This window comes from Arachis stenosperma, chromosome 10 (assembly GCF_014773155.1).
Source record: "Arachis stenosperma cultivar V10309 chromosome 10, arast.V10309.gnm1.PFL2, whole genome shotgun sequence".
Taxonomy (NCBI): domain Eukaryota; kingdom Viridiplantae; phylum Streptophyta; class Magnoliopsida; order Fabales; family Fabaceae; genus Arachis; species Arachis stenosperma.
Genome location: NC_080386.1, coordinates 55,609,561 through 55,632,162, shown reverse-complemented (window position 1 = coordinate 55,632,162; position 22,602 = coordinate 55,609,561). Strand labels below are relative to the sequence as shown.

General features: G+C 39.4%; 1 non-coding gene across 1 annotated transcript; it reads left to right on the top strand.

The window, feature by feature from the left end:
- Positions 1-1,129: 1,129 nt before the first annotated feature.
- Positions 1,130-1,236, top strand: LOC130958343 (small nucleolar RNA R71). Its single transcript, XR_009077471.1, has one exon. It is a non-coding gene; the product is annotated as a small nucleolar RNA R71 (small nucleolar RNA).
- Positions 1,237-22,602: the final 21,366 nt, after the last annotated feature.

The following is a 22,602-nucleotide window of genomic DNA, read 5'->3' as shown; positions in this document are numbered from 1 at the left end:
AGCGTTAATGAATGGTATGTTTATATGAAGAGATGCAAACATATCAAGGAACCTTGAGTATATTCTACTTGCTTCACCACCTTTTAGTCTTTGAGGAAAAGGTGCATATGGGTTCAGACCCTCTTCTTTTAGCTTCTCCTTCTGTGGAGGGTTGGGTTCCTGATTTCTCTCCTCATGCTTATCTTCTGGACTGTCTTGAAGATGTTTTGCTTGTGTGACTGCTTCCCCCACACTCACTTCATCACTAGTGGTGATCACCTTGCACTCTTCCCATCTTACTTTCTTAGCTTCTCCTCTGGAATTCTTCTCTATGCCACTTGGGAAGCTGTCAGTGGACTTCGGAATTTGCTGGGATAGATACCCTACTTGGGATTCCAACCTTTTGATGGTATCTTCTTGGTTTTTGATGTTGGTTCGCACCTCATCCTTGAATGCTTTGTTGTCCTGGACTTCCTTGCATAAACCTTCAAGTAAGGTTTCAATTCTAGAGAGTCTATCCTCAGAGTATGATGGTGGGTTTGGGTTATAAGAGTGAGGGTGATCATGCTGGTTTTGATATGGGTGTTGAGGAGTGTGGTTAGGTGGTTGTTGATATGATCTTTGTGATGAATGTTGGTGAACATCATGGTTGTTAGGATTGTGATTTTGACGTCTCTGATCTTGGCCTTGGTCTTGTTGGTTTCCCCATCCAAAGTTGGGGTGGTTCTTCCATCCTGGATTGTAAGTTTTGGAGTATGGATCATGATTTTGCCTTGGTGAATTACCAACATAGTTGGCTTGCTCCCATTCACCTCCTTCCTCTGTGTTTACTCCTTCTTAGGTTGATGATTGTGTGGTGACTACTGCAACTTGGTTCTTCTCCATTTGCTTTATAAGGTCAGCTAGTTGCTTGGCAATCATCTTGTTCTGAGCTAGTAGTGCATCAACATGGTTCAGTTCCATTACACCTCGGGTGTTGCTCCTCTCAGAAGCATAGAAGTAGTCATTCTCAGCTACAGTCTCAATGACATCTATGGCTTCTTCAATGGTCTTCTTCTTGTTCAAAGATCCTCCGGATGAGTGGTCTACTGCCTTCTTCGATTCATACGAGAGTCCCTCATAGAAAATATGCAGCTGTACCCATTCATTGAACATGTCCGGTGGGCACCTTCTTGTCAAATCCTTAAACCTCTCCCACGCTTCGTAGAGAGTCTCACCATCTTGTTGCCTGAAAGTTTATACCTCAGCTCTCATCCTGTTGATCCTTTGAGGAGGGTAGAACCTTGCCAAGAATTTGTTTACTACATCTTCCCATGCTGTTAAACTCTCCTTTGGAAAAGACTCCAACCATTTAGACGCCTTGTCCCTGAGTGAAAAGGGGAACAAGATCAATCTGTAAACATCTGGGTGGACGCCATTAGACTTCACGGTGTCACATATTCTTAGGAAGGTGGTTAAATGTTGATTTGGGTCTTCTTGGGCACTTCCTCCGAATGAACAGTTGTTCTGAACAAGGGTGATGAGCTGGGATTTTAGCTCAAAGTTGTTAGCATGTATGGTTGGCTTTTGGATGCTGCTTCCACAGTTTCCTGGGTCTGGGTTGATGTAAGATCCTAGAACCCTTCTTCCTGGCTCAGCATGATTCACATGGCCATCTCTGGCATGGTTATGAGCTTCTCCTTCATGGTTATCCTCCATGATTGTTTCAAAGAATTCCTCCTCTTCCTCTGCTCCAACAACTCCTTTTCCTCTTGCTTCCCTCCTTTTTATAAGGAGAGTCCTCTCAGGTTCAGAATCAAAGAGTGTTGAAGCTCCACTTCTTCTACCTGTTATACAACCAGCACAGCTCACAGCAAGAAAGAAATTACAGAAATTATAATGGTTAAAGTGATTGTTAGTGTGAGTGGTGCAAATTGTCAAACAGTTAGTGGGTTAGTGAACAGAATTGTAAATAATGCGAGAAAATAAAAGGGAAGATAAGGAAAGGGAAGAAGTAACTGTAACTGGAAGTAAACAGCTAAACAAAATGAACAAAAGAAAAAAAATGCTCAATCTAGTGATCTTCCAACTTAATCATTGTTGATTCAAAATCAATCCCCGGCAACGACGCCATAAACTTGATTCATGGGAATTTGTCTCTCAACAGATTTCCTTCGGCAAGTATACCGAATTGTCGTCAAGTAAAAACTCAAAATAGAGTGAGGTCGAATCCCACAGGGATTGATTGGTCAAGCAATTTTAATTGGAAGAATGCTTTAGTTGAGCTAAGCAGATAGTGGATATAGAATTGCAGAAAATTAAATGGCAGGAAAGTAAATGATAGAAAATAAAGTACAAAATCTTAAATAGGGAATTAGGGTGATTAGCATGAAAGTAAATGACAGAAAGTAAAGAGAATGGGTAAAATCAGAAATGGGGAAATCATTGGGTTTAGGAGGTATTGCATTCTCCGGATCAAGTTCTTTCTCATCTCTTCCTCAATCAATGCATTCATTAATCTCCTTGGCAATCTTAAGTGATTGGATCCCAATTCCTTGGCAATCCAATCTCTCTAAACTTGAATAATTGCCCAATTCCTTGATTTAATTGCTCATGAGAAGAGATGAGGCATGGTCACTGATTATACCACATGTATTTCCAAATCAAAGTGTTGGTAAAGTTAAATGTCACAATATCCATCCAAACCCCAATTTGGTCCAACATGAGAAAGCATTTCTAGCATGATCTCCTCATCCCTTTTCCAAGGCTCAGAGGAAATCCAATTATAGAGAGTTTCTTTCCCAAGATAACAATCTAATTAGATGAAGATCGAAAGCTTTCTAGTAAGAACAAGAGAAAAGAAAGAAAAAGAATAATGAAAACTATGATTGATCCATCAAATTACAACAGATCTCCCTAACCCAATGAAAGGGTTTTAGTTGTTCATAGCTCTGGAAAATGGAAATGAGGAAGAAGAAAGATACATTCTAACTCAAGAAGTTGCAGAAAAGTAAAATATATAGAGTGTGGTTTTCTCCAATGTGCCAATCTCCTTTCTAGTTCAAAACTACTCCTATATATACTACTCTTCTTGGTCTTCTAGTCAATTCTGCAAGTCTTGGATATGGGCCTTTGATCTTAAGTTGAAGCAGTTAGGAATCTTTAGTGGGCTCAGCTTTAGTTGCAGAGAGAAAGTGATGTAAGCCTGGACTTTGGCTTAGGGCGTTAGTGGCGTTAACGCTGAGTGACATTATGGGTTCGAGAACGTTAGTGGCAATCACTTTTCTCACTAAGGTTCCCACCACAATGCCCATGTTAACTCCAACATTAGTGGTACTAACGTGACCACTAACGTTGCCTTACAAACCTTCGCAAGCGTTATTGGGACTTACCTTTTCCAATAACGTTGCCTTGTGCCCCTAGTCCTCACGTTAGAGCTCACGTTAACTAAGTTAACGTGGCTCTTAACGTGGTTATGAATCATCTTTGCAAGTGTTATTGGGACTCACCTTTCCCAATAACGTTGCCTTGTGCCCCTAGTCCTCACGTTAGAGCTCACATTAACTAAGTTAACGTGGCTCTTAACATGGTTATGAATCATCTTCGCAAGCGTTATTGGGACTCACCTTTCCCAATAACGTTGCCTTGTGCTCCTAGTCCTCATGTTAGAGCTCACGTTAACTAAGTTAACATGGCTCTTAACGTGGTTATAAATGCCATCCTAACGTTAGTGACAAAGGTGAGTGTCACTAACATTGGCTCATCAACTCCAACTCCATGTTAACTTTCACGTTAGTGGTCTTAACGCGACCCCTAACATGGGCAATGCAAGCTTGATCCAACGTTAGTGACAAAGGTGAGTGTCACTAACGTTGGCATTGTTCCTCTCTTCCACGTTAGAGTCCACGTTAACTTAGTTAACGTGGCTCTTAACGTGGTTCATTGCCACATCTTGGAGAGTTAGTGGTGATCACAATTACCACTAACGTTGGAGTCTTTTTTTTGTCTCCACGTTAACTACCACGTTAACTACGTTAATGTGGCAATTAACGTGGCTCATGATGGCTTCGAGGGCGTTACTGGTGTCCACTTTTCTCATTAACGCTGTAGGCTTATCCCTATTCCACGTTAGTACCTACGTTAACTAGGTTAACGTGGATGCTAACGTGGCTCTTCCTTGCTTCCTTTGTCCTGAAATTACACAAATACAATGCATCAAAGCTCTAATCCAAGTCATGAAATCATGCATTATCCAATTTAACATTCATTCCTTGCATAATTCTCATGAAATAATGTAAAATTCACAATATTTGTCTAAATCAAGATGTAAGTGTTCTTTTATCTAAAACTTGCTTATTTCCTAAGAAAATGCATGAAACTATACTAAAACAGTACAGAAAAAGTCAGTGAAACTGGCCTAGATGCCCTGGTATCAGGAAACCAGAGATTCAGAAGACAAAGCATCTCCAAAACTCTAACATATTCTCCATTACTGCGTAACAAGTATTATTTAATCCATGCTTTTTATTTACTACCAATTAAAACTAAAGAACCCTATTGATATCCTGACTAAGAATAATAAGATAACCATAGCTTGCTTCAAGCCGGCAATCTCCGTGGGATCGACCCTTACTCACGTAAGGTATTACTTGGACGACCCAGTGCACTTGCTGGTTAGTTGTGCGGAATTACATAGTGTGAGTGTAATTTTCGTGCACCACTGGCGTCCAACACCCAAAAGGGAGTTCCAAGCCAGTGTTTAACGCCCCTAAGGAGTTCTAGCACGTGGAGACACCCTTGACTCAGCCCGAACACTCACCAAGTGGATCCGGAAAGTAGATTTTCACACTACAAGACTAGTTTATCTTATTTCTGTAATTCTTAGTCATTATATTAATCTATATAGGAGAAGATCATCCCTGTTTAGGATCTTCTACCTCATATTTGCCCTTTTACACATTTCATATCACTTTATGTACAGTATGAGTCACTAACCTCCTATGGTTAAGGTTAGGAGCTCTGCTAATTCTTATGAATTAATAATATCACTATTTTACTTCAATCTATGCTTGATTCTATTCAAATATGTATCTTCGTTCTTCTTCCTAACAAATTGGGAGTGTAACTTGACCGTCATCCCTATTCACATGGGTTCTTGTGAGTCCTTGATGGGTGTAGAAACAAGATTTGGGATCCGGGAATATATGAGGATCAATTTTGGGGGCCCTTAGCGCTTGTAGAACTTCCTCAAAGCTTGGAGCTATTAATTTTGAACTGTGGAGCTTATTGGAAGTCCAAGAATTGGTGGAAGTTTCAAGATGAGTTCAAGTACAAGCCACCATGACAGGGAGCTCACCAAATGTTCAACTTAAGGATTTTAACTAAAAGTGCTAGGTGGGAGACACCCCACCATGGTAACATCTTTTATTTTTCTCTTTTGTTTATATTGGTAATAAGTTGAATTTTCATTCTTAGTTAGGTTTATTTTGTTTAAGTTGTTATTTAGCTTATTTAGTAATATTTGGCATTACTTTGGTAGCTTGCTAAAAAAATTAAAAAACGTGTGACCCACGCGTGTGCGTCAACACCCATATTTCGATGCCTGGTACAAAAACCAAACAGTTGTGTTGAAACTGTGCGAGTGTTGTGCAAAGAGCACGATGCATCTCCACACGTACGCATCGCCTCCTCTTTCTGCTATCCACGCGTGCGCATGGACGATGCTTACGGTCGCATATCTTCTTCCATTTCTTTCTTCTTTGTTCTCTCCTTCTTCTTTCTTTCTACCTTTCTTCTTCTTCATTCCTTTAATTTCTCATCTTTATTCTCTTTCATTTTCTTTTGTCTATTACATTTACATACTTTCATTCATTGCATTTTAACTTTGTTTTTGTAGTTTGTTCTTATTTTCTTTTCTATGTTTGTTATTTTAATATTGGTGTTGAATTTTCCTACACAACTGTTGATAATTCTTGAATCATTTTGGTGCTTTCTGAATTTTTTTATATTTAGTTGACATGCCCTTTGCTTATATTACTTTCTCACTTACATGTTGTAGCTACCATGTAGTTGAGAACCCCACTTTTATTTGGCATTAGCCCCCACCTATATTTTATTTGATTTGATACCTTTGTTTTTGGGCTTAACATTCTTCCTTTTTCTCTCCTTTCAGGCTAGCCACCAAGAGGGGAAAGGAAAAGCTTCTACATGGAGCAACCAACAAGTCCCTCCGTACAATCCTTTGAAGAAGCTCACCAGTTGTGATAACCCACCTTGGACAAGCCCGACTTTCCGTACCCACCCCTTGCTCATCTTTACATGCATAGGGAACTGTGCAATCTTTAAGTGTGGGGAGGTCGAGACCGACTTCCGTGGGTAGCTACTTCCTTTTTCCAACACCAAATTTTAATTTTCTTTGTTAGTTAGTATAAATTACCTTTTGTAGTTAGTCATTTGCATGATAGATTGCATTATAGTTAGAGTTTGGGCATATTTTACCACTACTTAGTTGAAGTAATAATTTCTTAGCCAAGAAACTATTTTAGGGCATTTCACTAATTTGAATTAAAATTTTTAAACTTTCTAGAAGAAATTTATTATGGAACATGATTTTAAAGATCGAACACACAAGCCTAGTGAGATTTTGAGCCAATTGATTGGTTGCATCTTATCAACCAATATTTTGTTTTGGTGTGTGTTGTTCTTTCTAAGATTGTGATCTTTGTCTTGCTTGATTCTATATTTCCAGTATTTGATGTATGCATGCACTTGCGTGATTGAGGCCTTGTTTCACTAAGCTCACATACCCATATGGCCTTACCCTTTCATCATCCTTTGCAAACCAAGTTTGAGCCTATTTTACCCCATTTATTCTTTATTTTAGCACATCACTAACTCTAAGCAAAAAATAATAAATGTCCCTAATTTGAATCCTTGGTTAACTTAGCCTAGTGAAAGAGTGCATGATTTAAGTGTGGGAAAATTGGGTTTTGGAAACATTTGGTTTGGGAATTAGGTATGTTATACTCTTTGTAAAAATGAAAAAGATAGTTGAGCACATGTTCGTACATTCAATACCTTAATCATATGCATTGAGAAAAACAAAAAATGGAAAAAAAGAAAAAAAACCAAAATAAAAGAAAAATGAAATAAAGAAAAAGAGAAAAAGAATGCAATAAAAGGGACAAAATTCCCCAAACTAAGCGGTGATAGCAATGCATATGTATTGTGCTCAAATTTGGGATGCATGAATATGTGGCAAAAGATAGTTAATGGGTAGTTAAATTTTGTATTTTGATTACATGGAGTGTCTTAGGTTAGGTGGGAAGTTTAGGTTAATTAAGGATTCAGATTTTAGTCCATTTAACCAAATACATTCCTACCTTGACCCTAACCCCATTACAACCTTTGAAAAGACCTCTTGATATGTGTAGTCATGCATTAAATTTTTGTTGATTGGTAGAAGAAGAGTAAGCCTTAGAAAGCAAGATTAGTAGAGAACCAAGAGAATCAACCCTCAAACACTAGAGTGATTAGAGTGTATACACTTCCAGTGAGGGTTCGATGCTCAATTCCTTGTTCCCGGCTTTCAGGAGCTTTCTTCTTGCAAGTTTGTTTGTACTTCATTTTGAGATTTGAATTAGTGGAATTCAGTTCATATTTGTTCTTGGAAGATTGATTTACTTTTAACCAAGTAGGTAGAAGCATTTAGCATGTAGTTGCATTCATGTAGATAGGTTGCATTTAATAAATCTTACCATCCTTTTTCACCCCTTTACGGCTTCTCTTAAGTTTAGCATGAGGACATGCTAATGTTTAAGTGTGGGGAGATTTATAAACCACTACTTTATGGTATATTTTGGATTTAATTGAGTGGATTTTGTTAATTTTTCTCACACTTATTCATGTAAATTGCATATTTTTAAGTTTTCTTCCTAATTTTGTGCTATGATTGAAAACATGCTTCTTTGGCCTTAAAATTGCTAATTTTTAATCTTTTCTTATTACCATTCGATACTGTGATATGTGTGTTAAGTATTTTCAGGTTTTATAGGGCAGGAATGGCTTAGAGTATGGAAAGGAAGCATGCCAAAGTGGAAGGAACATAAGAGTTTAGAGATTTGAGAAGCTGATCTCGACGCGTATGCATGGATGATGCGTACGCGTGACCAAGCCATAATGTAAATGCCGTGTACACGTGATTGACGTGTACGCGTGATGAGCGTCACGTGCCTCAGTAAAGAGAAAACACTGGGGGCGATTTCTGGGCTACTTTTGACTCAGTTTCAGGCCCGAAAACGAAGACAAGAGGCTGTGGAGTGGAGTTGGACGGGGGATTGATCATTCATTCACACATTTTAGGTTTTGATTATGTTTTAGGTTAGAATTCTAGAGAGAGAGGCTCTCTCCTCTCTCTAGGATTTAGGATTTCTTCTTTCAATTTCTTCTTAGGTTTAGGTTTAGGTTTAGGTTTTAGTCTTATTTTAATTTAGTTTTCACTTACTTTTATTTGTTCTAGCACTTTAGTTCACCAACTCCTCTTGTTAATTTCTTTATTTTGCAATTTTAGTTTATGAGTCCTTTTGTTACTCTCAACTTCCTTTTAGTCCAATTTTATGTATTCATGTCTCTTGATAATTGCTTTATTATTGATTTCTTATTAGTGACAAGGATAGAGATCTTTAACCATTAACCCTTGCTAAGATCTTTTTACCATTTGAGTTTTCTTTACCTTCTTGCTATTTATATTTCTTGTTTCTTATTTCAAAACCCCAAAAAGAAGTACATCATAACCAATAATAAACACACTTCCCTATAATTCCTTGAGAGATGACCCGAGGTTTGAATACTTCAGTTTATTTTTATTGGGGTTTGTACTTGTGACAACCAAATTAAACGTTCATTGAGGTTTAATTGTCGGTTTAGATCTATACTTGCAACACGATTTTATTGAGAAATTCTTTACCGACGATTTTTCTCTATCAATCATGAGAGCTAGAGTTCCCAGAAACTTCAAAATCCCTGACATAAACTTGTACGATGAGACAACTGACCCAAAACACCACCTCAGTAATTTTGAAAGCCAGATGTACTTAGCAAACGTCTCGGATACTACTCACAGCAAGGCCTTTCCGATAACATCGACTAAAGCTGCTATGAAGTGGTTTGATAGCCTGCCTCCGAGGTCGGTATCTAGTTTTGATGATCTCTCTCGCAAATTCCTTACCCGATTTTCGATCTAGAAAGACAAGGTCAAGCATGCTCCTAGCCTATTCAGAGTGAAATAGGAGGTCGGAGAACCCCTAAGAGACTACATGGAGAGATTTAACAATGCTTGCTTGGAAATTCAAGACCTACCTACTGAGGCGGTAATAATGGGACTTGTCAGTGGTCTCCGTGAAGGACCCTTGTCCCAGTCCATATTAAAGATGCATATGACTTCTTTAAATGATGTATAGGAGCGAGCTGAAAAGTACATCAATGTGGAATAAAATGGCAGGTTACGAGAATCGAGTTGGCGATCAGGGCACCCTCAATAGCCAAAGGAGAAGGGGGGAGAGGGAGCCCAAGAGAAAAGAAGAAGTCAGACCCGAGAAGGCCAGAAGATACCATACGTATACCCTGCTACGAGTTTCTTTAGTGGATGTCTACATGGAAATCTGTCAAAGCGAGAAGTTTCCTCCTCTGCGTCCCATTAAAAATAAAAAGGTAGAAGTCGTAACGAATATTGTTAATACCACAAGCTGTACGGGCATTCCACAAATGATTGCTACGACCTAAAAAATGTGATAGAAAAGCTGGCTAGGGAAGGCTGGCTAGATAGATATCTGATGGAAAGGTCGGACAATCAGGGAAAAAGGAATAGAGATGAGGAATACCATGAGCAGAGAGGTCCGTTCCCACAGACTCTGGAATAACACATTCATATGATATCAGGAGGATTCATTGGAGGGGGCTGACCAAATCGTCTCGGAAGAGGCATTTGAAGGAAGTCTACTAGGTCGGAGATAATGAACCCGACCTTCCCACAATCTCCTTTACAAAAGAAAATGGACAGGGGATCATACCCGGCCACGACGACCCGGTGGTAATTACCGTGATCCTTGCAGATGCTCATCTACATATAAACTTGGTAGACCAAGGAAGTTCCACCGATATATTGTTCAAACCGCAATTTGATAAGTTAGGATTAGATTAGAAAGAACTAAAAGCCTACCAGGATACACTCTTTGGGATAGGAGATGCTCCTATCATGTTGCTAGGTTTCATCTCCCTACTGATGAGCGGATAATTTGTACGCTTTTTGGCATTGTTTTTAGTATGTTTTTAGTAGGATTTAGTTAGTTCTTAGTATATTTTTATTAGTTTTTAGCTAAAATTCACTTTTCTGGACTTTACTATGAGTTTGTGTGTTTTTCTGTGATTTCAGATATTTTCTGGCTGAAATTGAGGGACCTGAGCAAAAATCTGATTCAGAGACTGAAAAGGACTGTAGATGCTGTTGGATTCTGACCTCCCTGCACTCGAAGTGGATTTTCTGGAGCTACAGAAGCCCAATTGGCGCGCTCTTAACGGCGTTGGAAAGTAGACATCCTGGGCTTTCCAGCAATATATGATAGTCCATACTTTGCCCAAGATTTGATGGCCCAAACCGGCATTTAAAGTCACCCTCAGAATTCCCAGCGTTAAACGCCGGAACTGGCACCTAAATGGGAGTTAAACGCCCAAACTGGCATAAAAGCTGGCGTTTAACTCCAAGAAGAGTCTCTACACGAAAAATGCTTCATTGCTCAGCCCAAGCACACACCAAGTGGGCCCGGAAGTGGACTTTTATGTCATTTACTCATCTCTGTACACCCTAGGCCACTAGTTCTCTATATATAGGACCTTTTACTATTGTATTAGAAGCTTCTGATCTTTGGAATCTTTTGTTCTTTAGATTTTTTGATCACTTTGGGAGGCTGGCCATTCGGCCATGCCTAGACCTTGTTCTTACGTATTTTCAACGGTGGAGTTTCTACACACCATAGATTAAGGTGTGGAGCTCTGCTGTACCTCGAGTATTAATGCAATTACTATTGTTCTTCTATTCAATTCCGCTTGTTCTTTGTCCAAGATATCACTTGTTCTTCAACTTGATGAATGTGATGATTCGTGACACTCATCATCATTCTCACCTATGAACGTGTGACTGACAACCACCTCCGTTCTACCTTAGATTGGGTGAATATCTCTTGGATTCCTGATACACGATGCATGGTTGATCGCCTGACAACCGAGTGCTCGCCTGACAAACGAGCCAGCCATTCCGTGAGATCAGAGTCTTCGTGGTATAGGCAAGAACTGATGGCGGCATTCAAGAGAATCCGGAAGGTCTAACCTTGTCTGTGGTATTCTGAGTAGGATTCAATGATTGAATGACTGTGACGTGCTTCAAACTCCTGAGGGCGGGGCGTTAGTGACAGATGCAAAAGAATCACTGGATTCTATTCCGGCCTGATTGAGAACCGACAGATGGATAGCCGTGCCGTGACAGGGTGCGTTGAACATTTCCAATGAGAGGATGGGAGGTAGCCATTGACAACGGTGAAACCCTTGCATAAGCTTGCCATGGAAAGGAGTAAGAAGGATTGGATGAAGACAGTAGGAAAGCAGAGAGACGGAAGGGACCAAGCATCTTCATACGCTTATCTGAAGCTCTCACCAATGATATACATAAGTATCTTTATCTTTATCTTTATGTTTTAGTCATATATCATCTATACCCATTTGAGTCTGCCTGACTAAGATTTACAAGGTGACCATAGCTTGCTTCATACCAACAATCTCCGTGGGATCGACCCTTACTCGCGTAAGGTTTATTACTTGGACGACCCAGTGCACTTGCTGGTTAGTTGTGCAAAGTTGTGTTTATGCCATGGTATTGAGCACCAAGTTTTTGGGGCCATTACTAGGGATTATTTGAGTTGTGAAAAGTAGTGATCACAATTTCGCACACCACCTACACACAACTTTTAGAAAAGGGTTGAAGTCCAAAACCTTAAGTATAGAATTCATTATTGTCAATTTAGTCTCCGCCTACAATGCTCTGATAGGTCGGACGACGCTAAACCGGCATGGGGAGTCCAAAATCGGCATGGGGAGTCTACAATTTAGTCTCCTCACCTCTGTATGAAGTTCCTAACACAAGAAGGGATTGCTACCATCAGGGGAGTCTAGAAGCTAGCGAGGAGGTATTAAAATGAGAGCCTAAACCTAAAGGGTAAAGGAAAAGAAGTCAATACAATTGAACTCAACGGAGTCCAAGTAAGAGAAGAATTACGATGAGAACCCGGATGAAAAACTGAAGAAGTCTAGATCGGGAAAGAAGTCGGGAGAAATATCAACATAGGAGCTAATTTAGCAGAAGATCTGAAGCAAAAACTTGTAAAGCTCCTACAAGAAAACTACGACCTCTTCTCCTGGAAAGCCTCCAACATGCTCGGGATCAATCCCGAGCTTATGTCGCACAGGTTATCCGTCTACCCCAGATCCCAACTTGTCCAACAAAAAAGGCAAAAGCTCATACCAGAACAGGCCCAAGTGGTCAAAGACCAAGTACAAGGCTTGCTAGAAGCCTGGTTCATCGGGGAAGTCAAGTACCCGGCAGGGCTGGCAAATGTGGTATTGGTAAAAAAAAAACAGAATAGAAATTCGAGGATGTGTGTCGATTATACCAAGCTCAACAAAGCATGTCCAAAAGACCCATATCCTCTGCCCAACATTGACTCCCTGGTAGATTCTAGCTCAGGGCACTAGTATCTATCATTCATTGATGCTTACTCAAGTTACAACCAGATACCGATGTACAAGTCATATCAGGAGAAGACATCTTTTATCACACCTAGAGCAAACTATTGCTACGTGATCATGCCATTTGGATTAAAAAATACATGGGCCACCTATCAAAGGTTGATGAATAAAGTGTTCGCACCTCATCTCAAAAGCTTAATGGAAGTGTATGTGGATGACATGCTGGTAAAAACCAAGGATGAGGCTAGCCTCTTGGCCGACCTTTCACAAGCCTTTGATACTATAAGGAAGCATGGGATGAGGCTAAATCCTACCAAATGCACTTTTGCAGTGGAAGCAGGAAAATTTTTAGGATTCATGCTGACACAAAGGGGAATTGAGGCTAACCCTGATAAGTGCAGAGCAATCCTAGAAATGAAGAGTCCGGCCTATTTAAAGGAAGTCCAGCAGCTAAATGGTCGCCTCGCAGCACTATCTAAATTTTTGGCAAGATCAGCATTGAGATCCCTACCACTTTTTTCACTACTTAGAAAAGGATGCAAATTTGAGCGGACCCCTGAATGCGAAAAGGCTTTTCAAGAGTTCAAAAGGTTTCTGAGCCAGCCTTTTATCCTTACTCGACCAAAAATAGGGGAAGAACTCATATTATACTTAGATGTCACTGAGAAGGCTATGGCATTAGTATTAATACGAGAAGGTGAGGTCGGATAGCATCCCATTTATTTCACTAGCAAGGTGCTACAAAGTACTGAATTAAGGTATCTAAAACTTGAAAAGTTTGCGTATGCCTTAATTGTGGCATCCATAAGGCTTCGACTTTACTTTCATACTCATACCATAAGAGTCCGAAAGAACCAGCCTATGAAGCAGGTCCTTCAGAAAATGGATATTGCAGGCAGAATGGTTCAATGGACTATATAGCTATCCGAGTTCGTCCTGAAATATGAAACTCGGACAACAATCAAAGTCCAATGTCTCACCGACTTTGTTGCAGAATATACAGGCGATCAGAGTAAGACCTCCATAACCTGGGAGCTTTATGTAGACGGATCCTCTAACAAGGTCGAAAGTGGAGCCGGCATAATATTGGTCAATGAAAAAGGAACTCAGATAGAGGTATCTTTGAAATTTGAGTTCTACGCTTCCAACAACTAGGCCGAATACAAAGCTTTGATCGTAGGGCTAAAACTTGCTAAAGAAGTCAGTGCTAATAAGATAATAATCTTTAGTGTCTCCCAAGTAGTAACTTCTCAAATTAATGGAGAGTACCAGGAAAAAGATCCTAACATGAAAAGGTACTTGGAAAGAACGCTTGAGTATCTCAGACAATTCTTGGAAACTGAGGTTAGGCACAAAATGTGGGAGCTCAATAGCCGAGCTGACGCTCTCTCCAATCTAGCAAGTATCGAGCCGGGAAGAAATAATAGAAGCTTGATACGGAAAACTCTCCAGGATCCCATAGTTACGAGGATAGACAGCAAATTAGACGTTCTACCTGTCTCAGGCTTAAACCTCGGATGGATGACTCCTCTAGTCGAATATCTAAAATTCAACATCCTTCCCGAGGAGCAAAAGGAAGCCCAAAAACTCAGAAGGGGAGCCGAAAACTATACTTTGGTGCGGAGTGTCCTTTATAGAAGAGGGATATCCACACCATTGCTGAAGTGCGTCCCGCCTCTAAGACAGAGGAAGTCCTGAAGGAAGTACACAATGGCATTTGTGGGAATCACCTTAGAGCAAGATCTCTAGCCAGGAAGGTGATACGGGCTGGGTTCTTCTGGCCGACTTTGCAAAAGAATACCACTGACTTCGTTAAAAAGTGCCAACCTTGTCAGATGCATGCCAATTTCCACGTTGCTCCTCCCGAAGAGCTCATTAGCGTGATCTCTCCCTGGCCCTTCGTGAAATGGGGATTAGACCTACTTGGACCTTTTCCCCAAGCTCCAGGATAGGTTAAATACTTAATTGTGGGATTAGATTACTTCACCAAGTGGATAGAAGCAGAACCACTGGCCACTATAATGGCATAAAGAAGTCGGAAATTCCTCTATAGGAACATAATCACCCGGTTCAGGATTTCCCACTCTATCACCACAGATAATGGCACCTAATTGGCCGATTCCATATTCAGAAGCCTGGTATCTAGCATGAAGATTAAGCATCAGTTCACTTCGGTAGAGCATCCTCAAGCTAATAGACAGGCTAAAACTGCCAATAAAGTTATCCTGGCAGGATTAAAAAAGAGGCTACATGATACAAAGGGAGCATGGGCTGAAGAGCTCCCTCAAGTATTTTAGGCTTACAGAACAACACCTCACTCCATGACTAGGGAAACACCATTCAGATTTGCCTATGGAATAGAAACCATGATCCCAATAGAAATCAATGAGCAATGTCCAAGGGTGAGATTCTACGATGAGGTTGACAACGTCCAAGCCCAAAAGAAGAACTCGAGCTACTCCCAGAGGTCCGAGAACAAGCACAAATAAGACAAGCAGCGCTAAAGCAAAGGATGATAATAAGGTATAACCAAAAAGTCATTTGAAGAAGTTTCGATACAAACGACTAAGTTCTCATTCGAAATGACATCGGAGTAAACAAGTTGGGAGAAGGGAAGCTCACTACAAACTGGAAAGGACCTTTCAAGATAATTGAAGTCTTGGGAAAGGGTTACTACAAAGTGTCTGACTTGAATGGAGCTGAGTTCTTGAGGTCATGGCATGCTTGCAATTTGAAAAGATATTATAGCTAGAAGCGTACTCCGTTCCCTAATGTACTCTTTTTCTCAACTTCATGGTTTTTTCTCAAGGAGGGTTTTCCTGAAGAGGGTTTTAACGAGGCATCAAAGCAGGGGGAGGGGGGTAGGGGCATGAAAATTATTCCCTTAGTAGCCAAAGCATCTTTGTAACATTAGATCTCATTAATGATGGTACTTCTCTTTCTTAAAATTTCCATTATTATTATTACTATGTTATGCACCGACTTAAGCTCGAATAAGAGCAAAAATATGTTGCCCGACCTAGGTGGCTGATAAGATAAAGCAACGAGGTACAAGTCAATGTAAAGAGGTTATAAAAAAATGATCATAACATCTCGGCCATGAAAAGGCAAATGACTTACAAATCGGAAAGCCCCCAAACAGAGCAAAATGCATCGCAAAAATAACCTAAGTTATGAAAACGATTCAAAGGCAAAAATAAATTGAACGTTTATGCCCAGTTAGTAAAAAATTGGAAAGTCCTTAGAAGGGTGCTACATAAAAGTTTTCATAAAAACTTTCTAAAACAAAATGCCCTTAGAAACTATTTGGCTAAAGGTTTTCATAAAAAGCTTTGCAAAAGGCTTTCATAAAAAATTGTGGCCAAGAAAAAGGTGGTTTCCGAGGTCCCCTTCAAGCTCAAAAAGAACGAATATCCGGAGATCCAACAAGAGATTCGAAGAAGAGGTTGGGAAGCTCTCACCAACCCCATCCAACAAGTCGGAATCTTAATGGTTCAAGAGTTCTATTCTAATGCATGGATCACTAAGAACCATGATCAAAGTGTGAACCCGAACCCAAAGAATTGGCTCACAGTAGTTTGGGGGAAATACTTGGATTTCAGTCCAGAAACTGTGAGGTTGGCATTCAACTTGCCAATGATGCAAGGAGATCTTCATCTTTTCACAAGAAGGGTCAACTTTGATCAAAGGTTGGACCAAGTCCTCATGGATATCTGTGTGGAAGGAGCCCAATGGAAGAGAGACTCCAAAGACAAGCCAGTTCAACTGAGAAGGCTTGACCTCAAACTCATAGCTAAAGGATGGTTAGAGTTCATCCAATGCTCTATCATTCCTACTAGCAACCGGTCTGAAGTAACTGTGGATCGGGCTATCATGATCCATAGTATCATGATTGGAAAGGAAGTGGAAGTTCATGAGATCATACCTTTAGAACTATACAAGGTGGCTGACAAGCCTTCCACTTTGGCAAGGGTAGCCTTTCCTCATCTCATCTGTCACCTATGCAATTCAGCTGGAATTTGTTATAGAGGAAGACATCCTTATTGAAGAGGACAAGCCCATCACTAAAAAGAAGATGGAGCAAACAAGAGAGTCAACTCATGGACCTCAACAAGAGCATGAGAAAATTCCTCATCAAGAAATCCCTAAGATGCCTCAAGGGATGCATTTCCCTCCATACAACTATTGGGAGCAACTCAACACCTCTTTAGGAGATTTGAGTTCCAACATGGAGCAACTAAGGATGGAGCACCAAGAGCACTCTATTATCCTCCATGAAATTAGAGAGAACCAAAGAGCCATGAGGGAAGAACAACAAAGGCAAGGAAGAGATATTAAGGAGCTCAAGCACTCCATAGGATCTTCAAGAGGAATAACTAGTCGCCGTCACTAAGGTGGACCCGTTCTTTAATTTCCTTGTTCTTATTTTTCTATTTTTCGGTTTTTATGCTTTATGTTTTATCTATGTTTATGTCTTTATTACATGATCATTGGTGTCTAGTGTCTATGTCTTAAGGCTATGAATGTTCCATGAATCCTTCACCTTTCTTAACAGAAAAATGTTTCTATTTGCAAAAGAACAAGAAGTACATGAATTTCGCATTCTATCTTGAAATTAGTTTAATTATTTTGATGTGGTGGCAATAATTTGTTATCTAAATGAATGCTTAAGCAGTGCATATTTTTTATAGTGAAGTTTATGAATGTTAAAATTGTTGGCTCTTGAAAGAATGATGAAAAAAGAGAAATGTTATTGATAATCTGAAAAAATCATAAAATTGATTCTTGAAGCAAGAAAAAGCAGTGAAAAACACAAAGCTTGCGAAAAAAAGAAAGGGGCGAGAAAAAAGAAAAAGAAAGAAAAAGAAAAAGCAAGCAAAAAAAGCCAGTAACCCTTTAAACTAAAAGGCAAGAGTAAATAGGATCCAAGGCTTTGAGTATCAGTGGATAGGAGGGCTCAAAAGAACATAATCTTGGCCTAAGCGGCTAAATCAAGCTGTCCCTAACCATGTGCTTGTGTCATGAAGGTCCAAGTGAAAAGCTTGAGACTAAGTGGTTAAAGTCGTGATCCAAAGCAAAAGAGTGTGCTTAAGAACTCTGGACACCTCTAACTGGGGACTCTAGTAAAGCTGAGTCACAATCTGAAAAGGTTCACCCAGTTATGTGTCTGTGGCATTTATGTATCCGGTGGTAATACTGGAAAACAAGATGCTTAGGGTCACGACCAAGACTCATAAGTAGCTGTGTTCAAGAATCAACATACTAAACTAGGAGAATCAAAAACACTATCTGAATTCTGAGTTCGTATGGATGCCAATCATTCTGAACTTCAAAGGATAAAGTAAGAAGCCAAAACTGTTCAGAAGCAAAAAGCTACTAGTCCCGCTCATCTAATTGGAACTAAGCTTCATTGATGTTTTGGAATTTATTGTATATTCTCTTCTTTTTATCCTATTTTTTTTTTGGTTGCTTGGGGACAAGCAACAATTTAAGTTTGGTGTTGTGATGAGCGGATAATTTATACGCTTTTTGGCATTGTTTTTAGGTAGTTTTTAGTAAGTTTTAGTCACTTTTTAGTATATTTTTATTAGTTTTTATGCAAAAATCACATTTCTGGACTGTACTATGAGTTTGTGTGTTTTTCTGTGATTTCAGGTATTTTTTGGCTGAAATTGAGGGACCTGAGCAAAAATCTGATTCACTGGCTGAGAAAGGACTGCAGATGCTGTTGGATTCTGACCTCCCTGCACTCGAAGTGGATTTTCTAGAGCTACAGAAGCCCGATTGGCGCGATCTTAATTGCGTTGAAAAGTAGACATATTGGGCTTTCCAACAATGGATAATAGTCCATACTTTGCTCGAGATTTGATGGCACAAACTGGCATCCAAACGTCCACCAGAGACCCTTTTTTGGCGTAAAATGCCGGAACTGGCACCAGGATTGGAGTTAAACGCCCAAACTGGAATCCAAGCTCGCGTTTAACTCCAAGGATGGCCTATCCACGTGAAAGCTTCAAAGCTCAGTCCAAACACACACCAATTCAGCCCCAAAAGTGGATTTTTGTACTATCTACTCATTTTCTGTAAACCTAGGTTACTAGTCTAGTATAAATAGCAATTTTTACTATTATATTTGAAACTTTTTGGAATAACTCGAGATTATTTTGCACTTTTGGGAGGCTGGCCATTCGGCCATGCCTAGACCTTCTTCTCTTATGTATTTTCTATGATGGAGTTTCTACACCTCATAGAATAAGGTGAGGAGCTCTGCTGTTCCTCATGATTTAATGCAAGTACTATTATTTTTCTTTAAATTCATGCCTACTTCTTCTCCAAGATATACTCTCGTACTTAATTCAGTTAAGTCAGAAAGAAGGGGGTGACCCGTGATAATCACCCACTATCTTCGTTACTCGCTTAACCAAGATCTGCGTGGCTGACAACCACAAAGCAGTCTACATGATGTTCAACGTAGTCATTGGATGACAGCTGGAGTATATTCTCGTGGGTCTCTGATCCACGGATTTTCATTGGCTCTCCTGACAACAGAGCATCCGAATTCGTGATTAGAACCTTCGTGGTATAGGCTAGAACCAATAGATAGCATTCTTGAGATCCGAAAAGTCTAAACCTTGTCTGTGGTATTTCGAGTAGGATCTGGGAAGGGATGACTGTGACGAGCTTCAAACTCACGACTGTTGGGCACAGTGACAGCGTGAAAAAGGATCAAGGGATCCTATTCCGACACAAGTGAGAACCGACAGATGATTAGCCATGCGGTAGCTGTGCCTGGTATTTTTCATCCAAGACGAGAAATCCGACAGTTGATTAGCCGTACAGAAACCGTAGCCAGACCATTTTCACTGAGAGGATCCTACAACTTACCATGGAAGGGAGGACACATTATTGGATGAAGACAATAGGAAAGCAGAGGTTCAGAAGCAACAAAGCATCTCCAAACGCTTATCTGAAATTCCCACCAATGAATTACATAAGTATCTATATGTTATTTTCCGTTTTATTTATCTTTTAATTATCAAATCCTCATAAGCATTTGAATCCGCCTGACCGAGATTTACAAGATGACCATAGCTTGCTTCAAGCCATCAATCTCCGTGGGATCGACCCTTACTCACATAAGGTATTACTTGGACGACCTAGTGTACTTGCTGGTTAGTTGTGCGGAGTTGTGAAAAGTGTGATCACAATTTTGTGCACCACTAGACCCCATCACCGTTGTTCTAATTGTTGCTTGAGGATGAGCAAGCATTCTAAGTTTGGCATGGGAAAGGGGAAGAATAGGAGGAAAAGGACAACAACAATGAAGAAGAACTACAAGATGGTAATGTTCCTTTTTCTCCCTACTTATTCCCAACACTATAAAATACATGATTGTCTTTATTTTCTCTGTATGCACATGTGTGTATGAATAAGCATAGCCTGAATTTGGATTTGTAACATCTTGCTGTGACATTATAATTACCATCTTGAATCGTGTGAGTTCAAAAGCAATAAAGTATCATGATCATAAACAAACAAGGAATTAAAGAAGAATTTAGCATGGGCATACAAGTATTGGAAGGCTAGTATGATTAATTGTTGCTCAATTGCATTAGATTTTATTTAATTGAAGTTTTCATCTAGCACCTTTTGTGAAATCTTTTGAAATCTTGAAAACCTTTAAGAAGCAATTGCAAATTAAGGCAAGAAAAGAAAAGGGGAAAGAATGAGAAAGCTGAAGGCTCTGAGTACCAATGACAATTCATTTGTTAAGTACTTGTGGTGTTTATGTATCAGGCAAAAAGCTTGAAAATAAAACACTTAGACTTAAGGCTAGGCTCAAGTGCAAAAGCACTCCCTCAAAGCTCAAGGCTCTGAGAATCAATGATTAGAGAGTAAAGAAAAGAAGACCTCTAATTAAATGCTTGTGGTGCTTGTGTATCAAGTGGTAATACTTGAAAACAAAGCATTTAGAGTCGTAGCTTTGTTATCAACTCATGGGGCAAAACACCCAAAAGGAGAAGCTAATAAGAAAATCAAAAGCTTGTTTCAAGGAAGAAATATAAGGAAAAGATTTCATAAATTGAGCTAGATAGAAGCATCAATCATTTACATTTCTTTTGTGATTGTGGCATGCATAGAAAACTAGCCAACCATGAACATTGAGTTGCTATTCTTCTTACCTTGGATTGTCAATCTCTATTGCATGATTCTTTTCTTGCTTGGGGACAAGCAAGCTTTAAGTTTGGTGTTGTGATGACATGTCATCATGTCATGTTTTTCTATGTTTTTTCATATAAGAAATTGATGATTAGTGCTTAAATATTGAATGCTTTTGTGCTTAAATGGTATATTTCTTTGATCTTTTGATTTTATAAATTTTGTAGGAAATAAGTGGAAAAAAGAAGCAAAAAAAGCACAAATTAAGCTCAAAAAGAGAAAAGAAGAATTTTGGGACACACTTTGAAGTTTGAGCACGCTTTGGAACCGTAGGCCACGCTTTTAAAAGCCTAGCCCATGACCATGAAGCCTTGGCAGTTGGCATTAGTAACATGATACATTAGTATTAATATTTTATGCATGCATTACCATGAATTGATGATTAAAGCTTGCATGCGTGAAACATTTATTACTAATGCCAATTGGCAAATCATGCATTACTAAGTAATATAATAAAGTAAATGAAAGCTTGCATGCATGAAACATTTTATTATTAATGCCAATGAATGAACGCTAACGTTAACTAGTTGGAATAATTAAATAAAGTTAATGAAAGCATGCATTAGTAAAGCCATCAAAATTCATGAACAAGATAGCAAGCGTTCATTAAAGAGAGAGCTACGTCAAGGAACGCTGCAACAAACAATGAGCGTTCACTTTGAAGTAAGCGCCACGTTCATGAAGCAAACGTTTTCATGAATTTAAAGCCTGGAGCAAACGTTTTCTTGGTTTTGCCATCCAACACCAAAGGGTAGCGCTCAGATTTCGAACGCAGCATTCACTCAAAGAGCGCCAAGGGAAGGAGTGCGCACCAAAGCGCTCAACCAAGAAGCCAGCGCTCACTAAGAAAGTGCATCGTTCAATAAGTGAGCGCTAGTAGAAGAAAATTGGCAGGTGAGGAGGCACGCCAAGAAAGTGAACGTAGCGTTCATTTCGTCAACTGAACGCTCCACTGGGAGCATCAATTAAGCATGCACCCCTGACCCACTTCAAACAAACACCCAAGACCCATTTCATTGAAGCCCCAAAGCAAGCAAAGCCCATTGACATGACTCAAAGGCGCAAGAAACAGTTAGATTAGGAATTTTATTTGAATTATAATTTGTTTTCAATTTCAATTTCAATTTCAATTTCACTTTGTAAAGCCTATATAAAGGCATCAGTTTCATTTCATTAGGGAGATCAGTTAGGCTCTAATAGAGAGCAGCAAGAGTAAGAGTAGAATAGAGAGCTATCTTTTAAATTTTCCTTTTTGAATTTGAGAATTGGAAATTAGATATGGGTTTTCTTTTCTTTTCTGTTTCATCTTTTTTCCTCTGCAATTTCTTTTCTGTTTTGATCGAGAGAGCAATTGAGCTTTTGGCTTTCTTTTTGTTTTTTATATTTCATTGAAATTGTTAATTTCTCTTTAGGATTTCAAAATTTATCTAAGTATTCTTGCTGTTTTGATTCTTCTGCACTTTTACATTTCTGTTTTGGTACTGAATTGATCTGTTTCTGAATTTCCTCATCTGAGAGCTCTTTAGTTTACTGCACTTCACATTTTTCAGTTATGTTTTAATTTCCAGCACCCAAATCCCTTTATTCTTCATGCAATTTAAGTTCCCTTGCAATTTATATTCAGCAATTTAA